We start from the raw sequence: 8,279 nt of genomic DNA, 5'->3' as shown, positions 1-8,279 counted from the left end.
GTGTGGCTTTAGCTACCATCCAGCTGTGTGATCATGGAAAAATAGTACTTGACTTCTCTGAGCCTGTTTCCTCACCTCTAATATCCAGAGAATGCGTTGCCATCCTCCCACACCAAACAAGCTCTGTTCCATTCCTCCCGCCCCTGGCCCGGGGCTACCCCTGGGAGGGCAATTGCACAGAAAACATCTTGGTCCTTCTGAGTCCTTTCTGTAGAGGTGGGTGGCTTCCCTTTGAAGGACACATGTGAACTGGCCTTGAAAGCGGGGATGTGAGAGCTGGAAACTAGCAGGGAAGAGGCACTCCTGCCAGAAGGCACAGCAGGAGGAGCGACATGGAGGCAAGGATGGGTCGAACACCTGACTTGGCTGCTGCCTTGTTATTCGTGCTTCTACCAGTTCTGTTATTGTACACTCTCCAGGCACCCGGTGGACTCCAGCACTTAGAGAGCACTTGTGGGTGGGGATTGGACCCATTTCTTGGTTGGGATAAGTTGAGGCAGAAAGATCATCACTGCCAAAAAGGGAGAACAGAATCGGAGGTCTTTTTGGCACAGTGGGCGGTAGTGAGGCTGTCAGGGAGCAGGCTGGAGAGGGAGGGTTTGAACGCAGTCACGTTAGTTTTGCTCCCAAATTGAAATTAAAGATCATTTCAATTCCGGATGCTGGAAATGTCTGAGTTCATTACTTATCAGGATTTTGTCCGTGCTCTTGTTCTAGATTCAATTAGAGCAATTTAAGGTAATTAATTAAATTTGTTATTTGATTAATGAAGATAGAAATTCAGCTAAGTTGCTGGGAAGGAGGATGCCACATTGGGATTTGCTAGCAAAGGTTTGGGAAGACTCCTCTCTTCCTCCTTTCTGCTCCCCCAACCCCAACTTACCCACCATATCATCCATGGACCCCCTACCACTCCAGTTTCACCAAGGAGTCAGAGGTTCAAAGTCAAGGCTCTGTGTGCAGTTGTGTTCCAAAAGGAGCAGGGAGGCTGGGCTGGCTGGATAAATGTGGTCCATGCAGGAGAAGTAGGGAATGAGGAAGAATGCCATTAAGGCACTGCTTTACTTGGAGCAGGTGGGAGGATGAGTAGGGGCCAGAGGAATTGCAGCAGGCTGGGAAGAAGCTGGATGGGCACAGAAGCTGGTGGCTGGGAAAGTGGCAGGAAGTCAAGGGTCAAACTACAGAGGTAAGTAGGGAGGAGGGGAGGGGTGGGGCTGCCCAGCAGAGGCTGGATATAGATATTAGGTGCCAGCATTGACAGTGGGTCAAACCAGGAAGGAAAGGTCAGGCCAGACACCAACATGGAAAGTCAGTGTGGGTCCAGGTTTACAATTGAGAGGATTTCTAAGTATGATACAAACCTTAGAAATTCCACAACATCCAGATGAGTAGATTTGATGAGATCAAAAGTACCTTCATGGAAACAAGCACTATAAGAATCAAAAGACAAATGAAAACATGTGAAAATACTTGACACTGTTATCGCAGACAGAAGCTGAAATCTTCAATATATAAAGAGCTTCCACAGATCAATAAGAAAAAACTGTGAGAAATGTGGAAAGTGATTAGGTATGGACAGTTTCTGGGAAAGGAACTACAAACGGATCTTAAGTATATGCAAGGTTGCTCATTTTCTCCTGTAATAGGAAAAGAGAAAATTAAAAATAAGCAGAGATACCATTTTTATCTATCAGCTTGAGCAAGGTTAAAAAATACAATATACTGAGTTGGAATTGGTATGGAACAATAGGTACTCTCCAGTAATGTTGGCCCTACCTTTATGGAGGACAACTTGCTGTCATCAAAATGATAAGCATACATATTCCTTGACCCAGGGATTCAGCTTCTTGGAACTTATCCTACATATAACATGATAATTTATGGCACCACTATGATAGCTTGATGAGAAAGAGCAGAAGGGATCATGAAGAGGAGACTGGCGAATAAATGATCCAGGTAGTGAAATACTATGCAGGCATGAAAAAGAAAGGAGCAGGTCTCTATGTCCTGATGAGAGAAGATCACCAAGACAGGGGTTGGGTGAGAAAAAAAGCAAGGTCCAGAACTATGTGTATAGAATGCTACTATTTATGCAATATAGAAAAGACTGTATAAATATGTGTGTGCTTTTGCTTATAAAGGTATAAAGTCAGTCACTTGAATCTGGGAGCAATAGCTGCCCTCTGGGTAGGGAAACCAAGTGACTGGGAGACAGGAAAGAAGGGAACTTGCTTTCCTGTATATTAACCCTGTTATGCCTTTTGAATTTTGTACCAAGTATATGTGCATCCTATTTAAAAGAACAAATCAAATAACAATTTAAAAACTAAGCTAAGCAGGCATAGACAGGGTCAGATACCCAAATCTCAGATGTCTTCCACAGAGGCTAGCTTCGGATTTTAGATTCCTTTTCATACAGATACCATGCAGGGGTCTCCTTGGGAGCCCCACCACCTAATGTGATGTGGAAGCGTCGCTTCGCTCAGAAGGTGGACTGGATTAGCAGATAAGGGGCCATGGAGCAGCTCACCTGGCTTACCCCCCCAGGCTCAGGCCAGGGAGCATGGGGTGCAGCAGGGGTGGGTTTTGGGGCCATGGAGCAGCTCGCCTGGCTTGCTCCCCCCCAGGCTCAGGCCAGGGAGCATGGGGTGCAGGAGGGGTGGGCTTTGACCACACACATGATGGAGCAGAAAGAACCCGAGTTAGGAAACCCAGTTCCAGCCAAAGCCCTCCTCACTGGGCCTTCAATTTCCCAACTGCAAAGCCAGGCCACTTGGGCCAGATGGCTTCGATGGGCCCTTTGAACTCTGGGGAGTGGTGCTTAGGGGGTCTCATCCAGGACTTGGAGGAGTAGTGGAGCTGACGGAGCCAGAAGGATAGGTGGGCCATAGTGTCATCTCTCCTACATGGCATTTGTGGTTTATGAGAAGCTCTCACAACCTCTTCTCACTTAGGGCTTACAGCAACCCACGAGATAAGTGAGGGTTATCCCCATTTTCCAGATGAGAAACTGAGGCTCAGAGAGATAAAGAACGCTTCCCAAAGTCGCACACCTAGGAGGGTTCAGATCTAGTCCGAACGACTCAAGGCATCTTCTTCTCTCATGCCACAGCTGCCTCCTCCTTGCCTGCTGATTTTTAAAAAATAATTTTACTATTCATTTATTTTTGGCCATGCTGGGTCTTCACTGCCGCGTAGGCTTTTCTCTAGTTGCGGGGAGTGGGGGCTACTCTCTAGTTGCAGTGCGCAGGCTTCCCCTTGCAGTGGATTCGTTCCGGAACGCGGGCTCTAGGGCTCTAGGGCTCTAGGGCTCTAGGGCTCTAGGGCTTCAGCAGTTGTGATGTGTGTGCTCAGTGGTTGTGACTTCCGGGCTCTGGAGCACAGGCTCAACAGTCGTGGCTTAGTTATTCTACGGCATGTGGGATCGTCTTGGATCAGGGATTGAACCCGTGTCTCCCGCATTGACAGGTAGATTCTTTACCCCTGAGCCACCAGGAGGCCCTGGTTAATTTAATTTTATGGTGGAGTAGAGAGGGGCCACATCTGTCCCAGCTCTGGGAAGCCAGCCTAGCTCTAGATCCTTGCCCTGTAGATGCTCGTGGTCAGGCCTCAGGGGGGCCCCTCCACTGGCCATTCCCACCCCCTGACACTCCAGGTGATTCTGTGACACGCCCTCCTCTTCTCAGCCTTATTAGACACGGAGGCCTTGGGCAGTTGACTTGCCTCCCCCCTACTCCAAGCCCATCCCTCTTCCTCCAGGTGATCTTATGGAGACCTCAGTTCTCCCACATGGACTCCTCTCTCACTCCAGGCTGGGTGAAAGGGCATGAGCCTGTCTGGGAAGCCATTTCTCCCTGTCCATAGCCTGTCCAGTTCCTGTTGCGACCTCAGCTGCCATCCTTTCTTATCTCCTGCTGTATCCAAGACAACCGACAGCTCCTATGAGGCAGTGAGAAGAGAAAGGTGCGGCAGACAGGATCAAACAGTCAGAGCTTCCTGGTTGAGGCAGCCACCTGCTCTGTCTGAGGATCTCATGGTGGGAGGGAGCAGACTGGGCTGTTCGTGAAATTCAAGGAGGTGTGGTGGTGGTGGCAGGGGGCTTTAAAGGCACTGAAAAAGAAGCTTCTTTAAACACCAGTGCCCCAGGCTCTGGCTGAGCCAGCCTTTATGGAGAGTTGGGAACTGTATGAGTATAGAATCAGAAGAACTGTGTTGCATGCCTTCCTCCAGCCTGACCAGCTGTGTGAATTCAGGTAGGTTTCTCGACATCTCTGAGCTTCTGTTATGACTCTGTTCATGGACTCACTGGGAGTGCTTTAGTCACTAAGTCATGTCTGACTCTTGCAACCCCATGGGCTGTAGCCCATCAGGCTCTTCTGTCCATGGGATTTTTCCAGATAAGCATACTGGAGTGGGTTGTCATTTATTTCTCCAGGGGATCTTCCCGACCCAGGGATCGAACCCAGGTCTCCTGCATTGAAGGTGGATTCTTTATGACTGAGCCAGCAGGGAAGCCCCTGGACTCACTAGGGGCCTCAGTGAAACTTAATATATGTTGTAAGCACTGAAACTTCAGTGCCAAAGAGCATGTGCTCTGGGGTCAGAAAGGTTGGGTTTGAATCCGGGGCTTCCCTGATCACTCAGCTGGTAAAGAATCCGCCTGCGATGCAGGAGACCTTGGATGCACTGGAGAAGGGATAGGCCACCCACTGCAGTATTATTGGGTTTCCCTGGTGGCTCAGCTGGTAAAGAATCCACTTGCAATGCGGGAGACCTGGGTTCGATCCCTGGGTTGGGAAGATCCCCTGGAGAAGGGAAAGGCTGCCCACTCCAGTATTCTGGCCTGGAGAGTTCCATGGACTGTACAGTCCATGGGGTCGCAAAGAGTCGGACATGACTGAGCGACTTTCACTTTCACTTTCTGCTATGTGAACTCAGCCAAATGACTTCTCTGTGTCAGGTGCTTTCGCTGTGCAATGAACACCCCAAAAATCAGTGGCTCAATCCACAGCCACTAATTTAGCTCATGGTTTTGAGGGTGAGCAGTTTTGGTTGGGGCCAGCTCAGCAGTCCTCCAGGTCTGGGGAGGGCTCGGCTCATCTTGGCTGGGCTCGCTCGTGTGTCTGCTGTCAGTTGGTGGGCCCCCTGGGACTGGCTGATCAATTTGCCTCATTTGGGATGAACAGAACTTCCGGGCCTCACTGCATGTGGTCTCTCAGCTGCCATCATGCTAGTTTGGGCTTATTTATAGCCCAAATTCTTGAATTAAAAAGCTTCAAAAGTGTCCAGAGAGCAAGCCTCAATGTGCAAGCATGCTTCAGGTCTCTGCTGGCAACAAGCTAACTTCTGCTTCATTGGCCAAAGCAAGTCAAGTGGCACAGCCCTGAGCCAGGATGGGAGGGCACACCGAACTGCATCCCACGAGCAGATCGGGGGCCATCACTGAAGCAATCTATCAGTGCATCCTTGGGCCTCAGTTTCCTCTGTAAAATGAATATAATCTTGTATCTTCCTCAAGAGATCCTTGGGAGGCCTAAAATGAAATGAGCAAATGTATGTAAAATGCACACATCTTTTCAGTACCAAGAGAGAATGAGCAATCCACAAGGTGAACTGTTAGCCTTGTTATCAGCAGGAGTCTTGAGAGAGACAGTCAAAATCCCGTGGTGGGCTCTGGGATAGTGACCATGGCACAGATTCCTGAAGGACAGCTGTGGGCCTGCTTTTCCTCTCAGAGGAAATGGGCAGTGCCAGGGAAAGTCAGTACTATGGCGAGGGGGGTTCTCTTCACTTAATACTCTGGCTGCAGGGAAAAGGGTGCCCACTGCAGCTCCCGCTGGGGATTTGGCCCTGAGGTCTGCCCCAGGATCCAAAGAATGGCTTTGTTTCTCCACTTCTCTCCCTTCTCCTGGGCTCAGGCACTTCTGGATCAGGAAGAAAGTTGTCAGCTTGTCAGGGCCTGTCAGGGCTTGATCCCTGGGTCAGGAAGATCCCCTGGAGAAGGAAATGGCAACCCATTCCAGTATTCTTGCCTGGAGAATTCCATGGACAGAGGAGCCTGACTGGCTGCAGTCCATGGGGTTGCAAAGAGTTGGACATGACTGAGCGACTAACACTTTCACTTTAAGCAGCTGTTAAGCTGGAATCCTAAATCTCCCCGTCGAAGCTCATGTGGATCGTTAGGAAACCCTATGTGTCATGCTCTCTGCAATACTGTGTCTGCCACAGCCCACATTTGCAGGGTGCTGCATGACCTTCCAGAGAAGGCAATGGCAACCCACTCCAGTACTCTTGCCTGGAAAATCCCATGGACAGAGGAGCCTGGTAGGCTGCAGTCCATGGGTCGCAAAGAGTCAGACACGACTGAGCGACTTGACTTTCACTTTTCGCTTTCATGCATTGGAGAAGGAAATGGCAACCCACTCCAGTGTTCTTGCCTGGAGAATCCCAGGGGCAGGGGAGCCTGGTGGGCTGCCGTATATGGGGTCGCACAGAGTCGGACATGACTGAAGCGACTTAGCAGCAGCAGCAGCAGCATGACCTTCACAGGTCCACTGAGTATAACGTGGTAACTGGCAGTACTGGGCATGCGATCTGGAGTTGGAGTTGGCCTCTGTGATGTCACTATGAGCCAGCCCGTGTCCCTGGGCGATTGTTACAGCTCTGGGAAAAATCCAAGAGGCTGCCACCTTGGTGAGCTAGTGCAAGCCATCCACAAGGAGGAGAGGAGGACTAACCTTTGATCAGACCTTTGAAAACAAGATTCACACAAGTGCCTCCATAGATCTCAGCTTGGCAACCACAGGTCTGGTACAGCCCCCTCACTTCTTTGGTTCCAGGGGTCCTTTCTGAGCTCACCCAGGCAGTCCCAGGGAGGTGGCTGGTCATCCATCCATTCACTGAATCTTCATTCTCCCTCATGTATCAGGCCCCCTCCCAGACACTGGAGCTAGGAGGGCGAGCCACATCAGATGCGGGTCCTGCCCTCACAGAATTCACGGTCTAAGGGAGACAGAGATTAACTGATTAGAAGAATAAATGTAAAATTATATGGCCAGATGGTTTTCTTTTTGAAATATTAATCTTCCTTCCTTCCTTGGCATTTCCTCTTCTTTTACAGGGCATTTGGACTCAGAACATTCACTGCCTCAGGGGACAGATGACCCACCAGAAGTTAGAAGTTGGTTCTTGTCTTCTGAGTGTCAAACACTGATGCCTGTGTATGTGTGGGAGCGGGGGTGGTGGTGAAAGAACCAAATATTTGGAAGATGCAGGATGCTCCAAGTCCCCAGACCAGACGATGCTTCCTTAGCTGAGGGAAGGTGGAGTGATGGGAGGAACGTGGGGGTGCGTGTTGGAGATGGGCACGTGCTTACCCTGACCCCTCCCTGTTTTCTATTGAAATAGGTTTGGAGGATCTGGGAACAGAGAGGACCTCCCCGTCCCCAGGCTAGAGGCTGAGGAGTTGGAAAAGACTCCAGTCTGTTAAGACTCAGAGCACAGTCCTAGGGCAGCCTCGAGTCTTCTGGGGCTGGGCCAACTCCTCCGCCCACCAGCTAAGCCTCATCCTGGAGGCAAGGGTAACCAATCCACCCAATTCCCCTGCTGCTGGACCCCTCCTGGACTACTAAGTGGGCTGTGCACCTTTTGTTTGGGGGAGGAAAATGTTTATCTGAGTTTGTTTTTTTTACATAAGCATATTAGTCACTGAAGCTCTTAGGGCTTGGCGGCTGCTGCTGCTGCTCGGTCCAACTCTTTGTGACCCCATGGACTGTAGTCTGCCAGGCTCCTCCATCCATGGGATTTTCCAGGCAAGAGTACTGGAGTGGGCTGCCATTTCCTTCTCCAGGGGATCTTCCCTACCCAGGGATCGAACCTGGGTCTCCTGCGTTGCAGGCAGATTCTTTACCATCTGAGCCACTAGGGATGCCCTAGACAGTCCATGGAATTCTCCAGGCCAGAATACTGGAGTGGGTAGCCTTTCCCTTCTCCAGGGGATCTTCCCAACCCAGGGATCCAACCCAGGTCTCCTGCTTTGCAGGCAGATTCTTTACCAGCTGAGCCACAAGGGAAGCCCAAGAATACTGGAGTTGGTAGCCTATCCCTTCTCCAGCAGATCTTCCCAACCCAGGAACTGAACCCGGGTCTCTCGCATTGCAGTCATATTCTTTTACCAGCTGAGTCACAAAGAGAATACTGCGTTATTGCAGCGGCCACTTCCCTGCTCTGCCCAGCCAGGAGCATCCTGTTAAACATCAGTCAGGTCTTGTCATCCCTCC

The 8,279-nt window shown here is 50.4% G+C and overlaps 1 non-coding gene across 1 annotated transcript; it reads right to left on the bottom strand.

Annotated features, from left to right (window-relative positions):
* Positions 1-7,855: 7,855 nt before the first annotated feature.
* TRNAC-GCA (transfer RNA cysteine (anticodon GCA)) lies at positions 7,856-7,927 on the bottom strand. The gene has a single exon. It is a non-coding gene; the product is annotated as a tRNA-Cys (tRNA).
* Between the last annotated feature and the right edge of the window lie 352 nt (positions 7,928-8,279).

The sequence above is a fragment of the Bubalus kerabau genome, chromosome 15, assembly GCF_029407905.1.
Source record: "Bubalus kerabau isolate K-KA32 ecotype Philippines breed swamp buffalo chromosome 15, PCC_UOA_SB_1v2, whole genome shotgun sequence".
Taxonomy (NCBI): domain Eukaryota; kingdom Metazoa; phylum Chordata; class Mammalia; order Artiodactyla; family Bovidae; genus Bubalus; species Bubalus kerabau.
This window is presented reverse-complemented; position numbering and strand designations above follow the sequence as displayed.